The following is a 14,061-nucleotide window of genomic DNA, read 5'->3' as shown; positions in this document are numbered from 1 at the left end:
CTTGAATGAGAATGTTAAGAAGCAAGCTTAGAGAATTTGCAAAGCAATCATATATATCAACAAAGTTGGAGGCCTTTAGAAGTTCATGAAATGATGAAATCACACTTTCGATTTTAAACAATCTTAATTGAGGACTGAAAACACAAGAACTTTTCTTCAAGGATGATCTTATTTAGGGTATCCATTATCCAAATCTTCACATAACAAAACACATTGATATGTAGTTTACTTACTAGTGCATTTGTGATTGAAGGGGTTTGGAAGAATCAAACATTGATAGTTTTGTTGAGGATGTGCTTGTGAATGGAAAGACATGGGCTTCAGGAGCAGGTGTTTGCGAGATAAAAGATGTGGTGTTTGTGGGCCAGCTTTAATTGAAAAGTTCAATGAAAAGGGAATTGAAGGAGAAGGTGTTTGTGATTTCTTGGCCACATGTTGGAGGACATAAGTATGTAGGGAACTTGATAATATATAGTTCAGTTGAAGAGGGAAAAGTGTCTGGACATTGGTAAGAGAATCCATAACCATTTATTTCTTCTTATTTTTCTATTTGAAGCAGAGTCTATAACATTTACTTTCCAAAGAATGTATTAAGTCATTTTTCTTATGAATAATTTCTTGTGTTTTTGTTGTATAAGGTATGGTTATGTTACCCCAGATGATGTGGCTGAATTGCTTGACCAACATATCAAGAAGGGTGAGATCATTGAAAGGATTTGGAGGTACCCTTTTCCCCTCTTATGTATTTAGCTTTAATTGGTTTTATATCCCAATTCAAAAGGGAAATTAATATTGTTAGAAGTTTGTGCATAATGTTATAATGGATATGATCCTATGACCTTAATGGATCAATTGATTAATCCTTAAAAACCATTCATCATCAGATATTGATTTCTAGTTGATTATGTTATTAGAAAATAGAAATGAATTGATAGAAAACATTTAAACATCCATAATCATAGCTGAAGCTATAAAGACCTTAACATTTATAAACACATAATAATGGAATAATTTTTTTGGCTATTATTATGCCAAAGATTAGATAATTATTTACAACCGAAAAGACAAACAAATCTCTCATGGAATTGATGATTTTTATGCTTTTGCTGCTACATTTCTTCTCTGGCCTTCACGATCAAGTTGATTGATTTTGACTTTCTGCTCTTGACCTTCATTAACCAACTTTGACTTTCCTTCAATTTAGATTTTCTGCTCTTGACCTTTATTGACCAGATTATTGATTCCACTTCAGGGGTGAAATGGGTGTTCCTCCAGTTGAGACAGCTGACAAGGCAGTTGAAATGGGTGTTCCTCCAGTTGAGAAAGCAATCTGCTTTTCAAAAAAATTAATTATTACATCATTGTACTTTCAAATTATCAAAAGTAAATTGCCCTAATAAGAAATAATCTAAAACTAGAATGCTATAAATATTTTCTGTACATGTAATTGTGATGATTATTGATTCCACTGAAGGGGTGAAATGGGTGTTCCTCCAGTTGAGAAAGCTGATAAGGCAGTTGGAAAGTCGCTTCCAAATGGAAATGATACACAGGTTGTAAGAACCCTAATCCACCCTTATTTTTTAGAACTTAAAATGTTTTTAATCTTTCTTCATATTTTTACTTGATGACTAATGTATACATGTGTATATGTATGTATCCAGCTGTATACAAACGATCAACTGTGAAAGTATTTAAAGCATATGGGTTGACTCAAGCTTCAATAGCCGATTGTATCACTAAAACTTTCTCTGCCATCCGTACTGTGAGTTCTCAACTCATTTCTTTTTAGAATTTTACCCCTCTATGACATAAAGTTTACTAATTTTCATATATCATTAAGACCCAAAAAGGTTAACTTCAATCTCAATCTAAAATTAACATTATTTTTTGGTGCATGTAGGTAAGGTCATTCGGAGGAGAAAAACGTCAAATGTCAATGTTTGGCAACCAGGTTAGAATTAGATATGTGAGCCCCATTTAATGGCTTGAGCTTATTCTCTTGTTGGTGCAAAAGACGTAAATACCCTTGTCTTGATCTTTATTGTAGGTTCTTTCTTATCAAAGCAGTGGCATCCTTCCTATCAACAAGTTTTTGGAGGATGATCAAGCTGCTTGTTAGAATCTTTTTGTTGGGCAACTTTTTACCATTTTCTTAAAATTCGTTAAAGTGTTTCCTTACATGAGAAGAAAATAAGAGTTGTTATGGTTGGTGGGTGGATGCGTGTATAACTATTGTTTTATGAAGTTTTGTTGTGTATTTTAGAAGATGAAATTGAATGTTTTGGTAACTTGTTTGACATTTAGATGAAATTGAATGTTTTGGTATATATTTGTTTTTTTATTATGTGTATTCATGTTGTAAATGCGTATCGTAAATGCACGTCGTAAATGTGTATCGTTACTGGCAGCTGAAGTTTATGACACACAAATGCGTGTCATCTTCATTTATGACAGGGGCTTCCTTGATACACAATGTGTGTCCTAAAGGCGCTTCGTAAGGTTACGACACGCAAATGCGTGTCGTCTTCCTTTATGACAGGGCCTTCCTTGATACACATTGAGTGTCGTAAATTAGCGTCGTAAATGCATGTCGTAAATGAGCGTCGTAAATGTGTGTCGTAAATGAGCGTCGTAGATGCGAGTCATAAATAGACGATGAGCAAAAGCGTGTCGTCTTTCGTTATGACATGGCCTTCCTTGACACGCATTTGCATGTCGTCTGAGCGTTTTACGACACACATTACACATCGTAAAAGGCTGTTTTTCTAGTAGTGACGGACCCCCATATGGTAAGCCTTGGACGAAAACTCTATGGGCTCCCATAGATTTTCGTCCATCCTATACCAATAGGATCCATTAGCCCAAACTATAACTATTACTGGTTTACATAATCAGTCCCTGTTCTTTTAATCAGTCTCTTTTGATCACCAAATTAATTCCAAATTAATTTCTGATCAATACTAATTAAATAGTATGATTTATCAATTAATATATTATTCTTATAATATATTAATAAATAACAATTAACCTCTTTCTCCTTAATTTATCCTATCAGTTGCTATGGTGAAGGCAACCTAAAAGGACCATGCTCATAATCAAATCAAGTACATACCAAAAATAGTTATGGGCTTAGACACCTAATCCAATAGTCTCCCACTTGGATAAGTCTAATAACTATTTTTGCAAGAACGACTTCAGAATCTGATCCACAATCGTAGCTTTCAAAAGCCGTTGTCGAACTCTGATCTTATCAGTAACGCGTCCTTTAGATAAGGGATCAAATATTCCTCCATTCTGTAAGATATCCTATGGACATGAGACATGGATTACAATCATTCTCTCTGTCCAAGTTCTGTTTCCCGATTTCCAATTTATGACGACCGACAAATTGAACAAATCAAACCAGTGCAGGCTTCGCCAAGCGCTTTAGGGTGTCATCACTAAATCATCAAGGGGCCCATAAATATCGCTTTTATCCTATTAAGGGTAAAAGGAACGGATAAACTTCGACTCATATGGTTGTACTATTTACTCATCAAATCACACACAACAATACGTTTTATAACATCAAGTTACTGATGCGTTTACGTATTATCAATGCACAACGGACTCGCAAACAACAACTATATGTCTCCGTTTGAATAATATAAGATATTATCGTCTCATAATCACTCATGATGAAATCCATGAAGTGATTCATATGAGCGTGGGTTTAATCCAATACTCAAATCTTATTTCAGAAGTACTCATGAACAATGCAGCAAACATTTTCTATGTCCAAGCACTTAGACAATCTACATTAGGATTCATGATAGCCTTACCAATCTCATTTTGGGGGTATGCCTTAGAGACTGCCGCCCATATCCTTAATCTAGTCCCCACAAAGAAAGTTGCCAAAACTCCTCATGAGATGTGGACTGGTAAAGTACCCAAACTAGACCACATTAAGATTTGGGGTTGCGAGGCTTTCGTGAGATGCGAGACTCATGATAAGCTCGAACCTCGAAGTGAGAGGTGTATTTTCATCGACTACCCACAGAAATCCTTTGGTTACCTCTTCTACAGACCTAGTGAGAATGTGGTCTTTGTAGCTAGGAGGGCTTTCTTTAGAGAGAGAGAGTTCATAAGCCAAGGAGACAGTGGGATGCAAGTTGACCTTGAAGAAATTCAAGAGTCAAGTGGTGAAGGAACTTCAAACCCTAGCACTCAACTTGAGGAGGAAACTCCTGTTGAGCCAATTGACAAGTCTGTACCTCTGAGGCGTTCCACAAGGGTTAGGAATGCACCTAAGCATTACTATGGATTCCATATTACTGCGGAAGGTGATACACTTATCAGTGATGAGACACTGATAGGTCTGGATGAACCTAACAGTTACGCGGAAGCCATGGCAGGCCCTGAGTCAGCCAAGTGGAAAGAGGCAATGGACATCGAGATACAGTCCATGTATGACAATCAAGTTTGGAACTTGGTTGAGAATGTACCAGGTCGTAAGACTGTAGGGTGCAAATGGATCTTCAAGAAGAAGACCGACATGGATGGTAATGTACACACTTATAAGGCACGACTGGTTGCAAAGGGTTTCTCACAAACTCCGGCAGTTGATTATGATGAGACCTTTTCTCCAGTGGCCAAGATTAAGTCTATTAGGGTTCTGTTAGCCATAGCTGCATTTCATGACTATGAAATATGGCAAATGGATGTTGGCTGAGGATGTTTACATGAGTCAGCCAGAGGGTTTTGTCAATACAGAGTACCTTAATAGAGTGTGTAAGCTTGAGAAATCCATTTATGGGTTAAAGCAAGCACCTCACAGATGGAATCTTTGCTTTGATGAGAAAGTCAAAGAATTTGGCTTTTCTAGGAGTGAAGATGAATCTTGTGTATATGTCAAGGCTAGTGGGAGTATAGTTAGTTTTTTGGTATTGTATGTGGATGACATACTACTCATAGGAAATGACATCCCAACTCTGCAGGAAGTTAAGTCCTGGCTTGGGAAGTGTTTCTCTATGAAGGACCTAGGAGAAGCTGCCTATATTCTAGGGATAAGGATCTTGCGAGACCGGAGTAAAAGACTAATTGGACTTAGTCAGAGTACCTACTTGGATAAGGTGCTGAAGAGATTCGGCATGCAGGACTCCAAGAAAGGAGAGTTACCCATCCAAAGTAACGCCAGATTGAGTAAGACACAAAGCCCTAGTACTGAGGCTGAGATAGCAGAAATGAGTCGAATACCTTATGCTTCGGCTGTAGGATCGATCATGTATGCTATGACGTGTACTCGACCTGATGTAGTCTTTGCTTTGAGCATGGTTAGCAGGTATCAGGGGAACCCTGGCAAGGCACACTGGACTGCGGTAAAGAATATCCTCAAGTACCTATGGAGGACTAAGGACTGGGTCCTTACCCTCGGTGGGAGTGAAGACTTGAGAGTTGTAGGGTATAGTGATGCTAGCTTTCAGACTGATAGGGATAATTTCCGCTCTCAGTCAGGCTGGGTCTTTACCTTAAATGGAGGAGCAATTTCTTGGAAGAGTTCCGAGCAAGAGACAGTGGCTGATTCAACTTGCGAATCAGAGTATATAGCAGCTAGCGAGGCAGCAAAGGAGGCGATATGGCTGAAGAACTTCATTGGAGACCTTGGAGTTGTACCAGCTATTAAAGAGCCTATGGAAATTTTCTGTGATAGTGAAAGTGCAGTTGCCTTAGCCAAGGAACCAAGGGATCACGAGAGATCCAGACATATCGACAGAAAATAACATTTCATCAGACATCGAATAGAAGAAGGACTCCTCGTGGCAAAGAGGGTATCATCGGATGAGAATCCAGCAGATCCCCTCACGAAGGGACTGACTCGGGTTAAGCATCTCCAGCATGCTCAGAGCATAGGGCTGAAGGATGATAGTAGATTTAGTAGTTAGATAACCTTGAAATTTGTAAAGTGTAATTGACATTAGATGATGAATAAAAGGTGTTTTATTTATGAGTAAAGTGTTGCTATCTCTTGTCGATCGTTTACTATATTTCTTTTGCATGTTTTGACTTCCAGAATAATTATGTTTGATATATCATATTATTCGAACCTCCACAGTCGGTCATATGTCAGAAGTAGGTATGAATCAAGAATGTCATGATTGGTTGCAGAGGTCTAAGTTGTTGGACATGGCTACAACACTCATGAGTGCTCATAAGTTCTGAGCATTGGACTCAACCCACGCTCACTGGAATCACTTCATGGAATTTATCTCGAGTGATCGTGAGACGGTAATATCATATAAGTCTTCAAACCTAGATATATTATTTGTTACTTATGAGTTGTTTATGCATTGATTGTACGAAAACGCATTGGTAACTCGATGTTATAAAACGTGCTCTTGTGTATAATTCAATGAGTAGTAGAACAAACATACGAGTCGAAGTTTATCTGTTCCTTCTTGGATTAGAAGCTGATATCTGGGCCCCTCGATGAGTTTGTTTTGACCTATGTACCGGGCCCGGTCAGAACTAAGTTGATGTGTTCAATTAAGTTCTTTGTCAAACAAATCGGAAATCGGGAAAAAAACTGCTGGACAATAAGTAAGACAATGTTCCATGTATTTGTCCGGCTGATATCTAGAACAGAGGATTATATGATCACTTATCTTAAATGGCATATCATCATCTTCTCAGTTCCGAGAGACCTTGAAAGAGCTACGATTGCCGATCGGTTCCTGAAGTATTGCAGTTATAGTTATTAGACTTATCCAAGTGGGAGACTGTTGGATAAGGTGTCTAAGTCCATAACTATTTCTGGTATGTACTTGACCCGACCCGACATGGTCCATTTGGGTTGCATGGCACCATGCAATTGGATAAACTAAAAAGAGAGAAAGAACACTTATGGTTTATTAATATATTACAAGTTCTAATATATTAATAATATTATTTAATTAGTTTGATCAAGAATTAATTTAGAATTAATTAAGTGATCAAAAGATAACTAATTAAATATATGGGTAGATTATGTAAATCTTCCATATCTTATATAGTGGGCTAAGAGGCTCCATGGATTATCAAGTTGGGTTCCACCCATAGGATGCTCCATGGATGCTCCATGGAGTTAACCCATGGATCATGAAATGAAGAGTCATGTTACATTAGGGTTTACCTAATGCAACACACTATATAAACAAAGGTGTTCTCCCCAAAATCGGTGACACTAAGAAACAAGAGGGCTAGAGCCGATTTTTCAAGTGTAAGATTCTCTCAAAGTTTACTCCTTTGCATTTGGTGTTGTGTGAAGCATTTGAGGCATCACACTTGGGGTGCTAGGCTCACAAGGTTTCAAGGATCATAATCAACAACAAGGTAAGTTATTCTATCTTTCATTCAAGTTAAAAATGTTCCCCATGTATGCTAGATAGGAATATAACCTTGGAATTCAACTTTGCATGATTATTAGACAAACATAGATCCAAGGTTATTAGGGTTGCATGTACACTTAGGAAGTGTTAGAATGCTCAAAACCCATCAGTTTCATTAGTATTTCAATCTAAACTTTTAGATTCGAGATGAAGTATGAGTTCCTCTCCCTTAAAAAAAACTTCCTATAGCGAAACAATTCCCAAACTTTGCAACTTTGTAAATTGAAAACTTGTTTCCTATAAATATCATTGCTAGCTTGCAACATTTAACATAACAATTATGCTCCCACTAGCATAATACTTTTTCTTACTGGCATAACAGTTATTCTCCCACTAGCTTTGACATGTATTTAGAAATCAACTTGACTTCTAGAAATCAATACTTATTGACTTTCTTAGTAATGTTCAGATTTCTGATATGAGATGCTTCGGTAAGACTTTATCTAGACTTCTCAATTTCATACACCTTTCATTAGATAGCTCACATGTGTGTCTAAACTCTTCAAGAACTCATGGCAATAAGTCCCGAGTGTTTAAACTATTTGCCATTTCTCACAATTCGAACTATGAAAAGGGATGATGTAATCATAATCGAATTTAAGAACGCAATTAACACAACCGCTAACTCTTTAAAATCTACTGGTGAAAGAGTTTCCTCACAATCATTTTCATGAAGTAGAGAGAAACCTCTTACCACTTAGATTTTATGGTGTATGTGTTCCTATCCATGTGAACTTTTCATTTCTAACCACTATCATAAGACAAGGTTTATGACAAAATTCAAACTCATATGGACTGAACTCGCTTATTCTCAATTTCTTGCCATCCGGCAGCACAAGGGCCTGCCAGTGCATGGGCAGAGGTTTATTAAGGCGGGGGGGGGGGGGGGGGGTGGGGGGCAACAACCCCCTATACTTTCAATTTATACATATTAGACCAAACAATATAAAATTTTGGTGGTGACCCCCTCTGCTCACCGATTTTTATACATATTATATTTTCGCCCCCCTCTTCCCCCCAAATCATATGTTGAAGCTTTGCCAATGTGCCAGTGCTTCCAAGTTGTTGTGCAGCTCACCCATACAGACCAATTAACTCTCACTAATAAAGGTTCTTTGCCTTATGCAATCAAATGAGAACTCATAGACCTCACATGCATAATCAACTTAACTGGAACGGGTACAAAAACAAGAATGCGTCAACACGATAGGTTATAAACCTCAAGTCGTGTGCTAGTGATAACTAAAAGGTTTATTCTCGACTGTCTTCTCAAAACTTTTCAAGATCAACAAGACTCCTACTGACCTATTGACATATAGGATTCTCTTGTCAAGAAACATTTCTTGACAAAACAAATATTCAAGAGTTAGTGACGACATTTATCAAGAACTACACTTCATATAATTGGTCTTAGTTGGTCTTTGTTTTATCTAAAACATCACAACTACCAATTTCCAATGTGCAATAGCTAGAAAACATTTCTACTCCACATTTCATGAAGTGCTATAAACCTACTGAAAACTTGTTACTCAAGGTGCAACTTGAAGTAACTAGAGTATAACTCTAAGACTTGATTTTGGAACGAAGTATGACTCATCCTTTTGATTTTAACCATTTCAACAATTCTCGATGCCTCTTCTTAGCCATACAAATGCACTAAGGTGTCCTTAGAGGATTAATTGTGACATGGTTCCATAATCATTAGGATGATCATAAAACACGATACTTAAGTACTCTTTTCCTTTCAGATTGGAGAAACTTTTATCTTTCTGCCTAATTGATTCTTCTTATTCATTCTGCTTATACTTTGAAACTTTTCAAGGTATTAGAATTACACTTAAACTTGTAAGAATAACCATATTTACTGAACCATTAGTAAATCATGACGTATAGCCTTTATCATTCATTGTGGTGGATCTGACTTGTATACATCAATGGCCACTAGATCCTTTAGTCTTTCACTTGACTCACATACTTATGTGAACAAGGAATTAGTCTTAATTTGCCAAAGATTAAGGTTCTCATTCATCACACAATACAAGTCGCATGATTCCAAGTTTCTATCCAATTGAAACTTGGGTGATGAGAATCCTTCCTCATTTGGTAAATTATGACACTACCATAAATGATATAACTAAGAATCAAATTTATTTTTAACATTGCTAATAATATATATATATATATATATATATATATATATATATATATATATATATATATATATATATATATATATATATATATATATATATATAAACACCAATATTCACTAATGCCATTGCAAGGATAACATAAAATAAGACAAAATCAAATTTTTCTTTATTTATAAAAATGCGGAAAACTTGTCCTTACAATGCAAGTACATATGAAAACTATGTTTCTAAATATTCCTAAGCAATCTATCATAACTCCTACACATCAGCTCAAAAATCTGATCATCGAACCATGCGATCGAAATCCATCTCTTCGCGACCAGACTCAGCTCACTCTTCCTTTCTTTTCTTCGATCATACAATGCATCAAAATGCAATCTTATCACATCATGTATCAACAATCTATAAATAGGAACTTAATAGAGTTAGATAATGGACTTACCTGAAGTAGAGTCATACATTTTGACTTTACCATTCTTGCGATCTTTCAGGTAGATACGGCAGCTTCGCATCTAATGCCCCTTCTCTTGGCAATAGAAACAAACAGAATCTTTTGGTATGGTACACGGGACTATCTCAGACTCAGCCTTTCTCTTTACCATTTGGTCAAACGGTTTGACCTTGGCCAATCCCTTTCCAATGGGAAGAGAAATATTTTCTGGACATCCAATGTTGCCATTGTCAATGGAAATTTGGGAGGTAGATTTTCCAATCAATTTTTTATTACCAGTGCACCAAATCATTTCTGATTCAGCAGCAATTAGCAAATATGTTAGATCTATGAGGGTCATGTCGTGATCCGTCATATAGTAGTCCTTAACAAGCCGACTATATGACTCGGGAAGTGACTGAAGAACCAAGTCAACAACTAGCTTCCTCGGGAAAATGACACCCAACATCCCTAGTCTATCAATATGTAATTTCATCTTCAAGACGTGAGCACATACAAACTTTCCATCTTCGTGTTTACTTTCCAATAGGGCTTGAGTGATCTTGAACTTTTCAAATCGACGAACACGTGGTTCAGGGAGAACAATTGGAGGAGGTGGAGAAAGTGAAGCATGATCTCTAGTTCCTCGATCAAAATGTGGAACATCATCTTCATGAGGAAAGCTTTTTTCAAAATATTCAGGAAGACCATAGTTGTCAGAACTAGACATCTACAAGGGAGAAATTCAAGTTAGTTGATATAATCCTTAATATAACACCCAAATGAAATATTAAGGCTAGGACCCAACACAATAATTCATAATTCGGAAGAGGGATGTCATAATCCAATTGTAAACTATTTGTCGGTAGGTAAATGATGATTTACCAATTCCACCATGAAAACAAAATTTTAAACAAATTAGGTTTTAAATGAAACTCCTAGATCTTTTAAGATTCATTGAACTTTTCAATGGTATGTTTAATCTCGATTATGCCCTTCAAGTTTGTGACTGGGATACCGAGGATCACAAACAAGGTGTGAATAACCATGCAAATTAGCTTGGTACTCTCGAAGTCGTTTATCACCTAATCAATGTGCCGGTTAACCACACACGCTCCACTAGCGACCAATAAGGTGCAATGTGCAATTTCATGGGTTAGCATCAAATTCACATTTTCCTAAGTAACTAAGATTGGGAATTTATAAAAGCAGTTTAGTTACTTTGTATTTCATTATACTTATTAACGAGAATGTCTTATCCTACCCGTTCGACTAACGACCCTCCACTAGTCAAGAGTGCGGTGGGTAAGAGTGGAGACTCAATGATGGTCATTTTACAGGCCGCTTCCTTAAACACCCCTTATAGACTAGCTTCGTGAATAAGGCCTACTAACGGTAAGACTGACTTTTTACTTATACATATATAATACATTAGACTTTTAATTTTATATAGTATAAGGGTGTATTTTACACATTGAAAATACTAAGAGGTTTAATCTTTTAATAAATTAGACCTTTGATGTAATTAAATTTAAACCATATTATTATGGATTTATTAATTCTCTCTTTTAATTAAACATTTAATTAATTTAATAAAATCCATAAGGGGGTAAATCAAACTATTCGAAATACCAAGGTTCTAAATTTAAGATTTCAAAATTAAAACTATTTAATCAAATCTTAAATTATAAAACCATGAGGTGCACTTTTGAAAATTTTCAAAATTCTTGGGTTTAACCATTTAAATTTCCAAAAACTAAAACTTTTAATTTCAAATCTAAACTATAAAACCAAAGGGGTGTAATTTAAAACTTTTGCAAAATTATCAAGTCAAATATTTGAATCAAAATAATCTTATATTATCCATATTTAACCAAATCTACTTATTTTGATAAGGATATCACATACCAATAAGAAAAATCGAATTTAGGCATTAAAACCGAGTTATGGTAATTATCCTAATCAATATCTTGCCAAAAAATTGAAAAATCCGGCACCAAACGAGTCAACTCGTCGAGTCAACTATGGAACTCGTTGATTCCATACATGGACTCATCGAGTTCAGCAGTCAGACAGACAAATTTTCGATTTCTTGATCTTTTGGCAGTCTACTCTTGCACCAATTCAATAGAAAAATGACCTAGGCTCTGATACCACTGATTGGTTTGGAGCATAACATCAATCATATGGTGTACATGCAACCCTAATACTTTGGATATAAGTTTTCTCTATTGAACATGTAAATACAAACTCCAAAGCACTAACCCTAAGACTAGCATACAATTTTCGAAAATCATACATAAACTAGGGTTAGAACATTACCTTAACTTTTTATGTAGTAATAACAAGAACTCCTTGACTCTTGAAAGCTTAGTGCCTTAAATGTTGCACCTCTAATGGAGTCACAAGCACCACTAGCAACAAGGAAGAACAAGAGAGAGATGAGAGGCAGGATTTTCAGCCAGGGTTCTCTTAGAAGTCATAGGGGCGAAGTCCATAGGGTAATGGGCTTTATATAGTTGGGGCCATTAGGGTTTTTAGTTGGAAACCCCAATTTCCTTGCTTAAGCCTTCAGCAATCCATGGACCCCCATATGGTAAGCCTTGGACGAAAACTCTATGGGATCCCATAGATTTTCGTCCATCCTATACCAATAGGATCCATTAGCCCAAAATATAACTATTACTGATTTACATAATCAGTCCCCGTTCTTTTAATCAATCTCTTTTGATCACCAAATTAATTCCAAATTAATTTCTGATCAATACTAATTAAATAGTACGATTTCTCAATTAATATATTATTCTTATAATATATTAATAAATCACAATTAACCTCTTTCTCCTTAATTCATCTTATCAGTTGCTATGGTGAAGGCAACCCAAAAGGACCATGCTCATAATCAAATCAAATACATACCAAAAATAGTTATGGGCTTAGACACCTAATCCAACAACCACTTCGTCAAATTCCAGATCTTGGTCATTTTAAAGGTCCTAGGGCATAAAGTTGGCAACTTTACGCCTTTGCATGCTTCATGGGAGCCCAACATCCGATCTTGTCCGTTAAGACTCACTTTAAGAACTTAAACCCATGCATGGTGCCATATCAACCATCAAGATAGCATTTTTATGCTTCTAACATGCTAAAGGGACTTAGATATAACATTTCTAACCTTTGGAGTTACTCAAACTCACAAAAGAGGATCCATGGACCAAAAATGAACGCATTACTAACCCTAACTCAAACTAGCAAAAGGATTAGCAAGGTATGTGCTTTTTACCTCCAAAAGCTTCTCAAGGTGATGTAGATGCAGGATCTTGAAGCTCAATCACGTCCAAGACACATTCTTCTTCTTGAAAACACACCAAAAAGTGCTACTTTTGTCACTTCAAGCTTAAGGATAACTTCTAATAGAAAATTAGTGTTTTAGGGACGTTTGGAGGCAGGGGGGATGTTAAGAGTGAGGTACAAATGTCATAAGAGAGCTTAAGTAGGTCTTATGACCTAAGATTTAGGTTTTATCTCAGGCCATGTACGCCTTCGTACGCCCAACATACGTGGTGCATGTCCGCATCCAGAACACCCCAGTACGCTAATCGTACGCATATGTATGCCCAACGTACGGAGGGACCCGTTTGCAAAATAATTTCATCCCAAGGGAAAAAAGGTAACATACCTGAATTCCGAGTGTTACATTTTTGGGTTGCCCTCAAGAGAAAAAATAGCTAGAACTAGTTGTAGGAGATTGAGAATATAGTTTGTTAATTTATTATATGATTAATAAATTAATTAGAAACTAGTTAAAATTAATTTAGAGTAAATTGAAATTAATCTAGAAGTCGTGGGGCTGAATGTTAATTGTTCAATAAATGAACAATGGGAGCATCCTGAAAACCCTTATGCTGGACGATTTTGAGGAGGTTCCACAAGCCGTCCAAAATATAGATAAGTAAAGGATTTGAATCTTAATTAAATATGAATAATTAATTGATTCAAATTAGGGTTATTTTGAAAATCCGACAATTATATAGAGGACCTGTATGGTCTTAGAATTTTCAGCCATACCTCC

At 36.3% G+C, this 14,061-nt stretch overlaps 1 long non-coding RNA gene across 1 annotated transcript; it reads left to right on the top strand.

Annotated features, from left to right (window-relative positions):
* The first annotated feature begins 429 nt into the window (after positions 1-429).
* On the top strand, positions 430-1,302 carry LOC145169275 (uncharacterized). Its single transcript, XR_013742403.1, has 3 exons — positions 430-508; positions 639-722; positions 1,253-1,302. It is a non-coding gene; the product is annotated as an uncharacterized LOC145169275 (long non-coding RNA).
* The last annotated feature ends 12,759 nt before the right edge of the window (positions 1,303-14,061 follow it).

Source organism: Lactuca virosa, chromosome 4 (genome assembly GCF_052849685.1).
Source record: "Lactuca virosa cultivar CGN04683 chromosome 4, Lactuca_virosa_CGN04683_v6, whole genome shotgun sequence".
NCBI lineage: Eukaryota > Viridiplantae > Streptophyta > Magnoliopsida > Asterales > Asteraceae > Lactuca > Lactuca virosa.
Note: the sequence above shows the minus strand (reverse complement) of the source record. Positions and strands in the feature narration are given on the sequence as shown.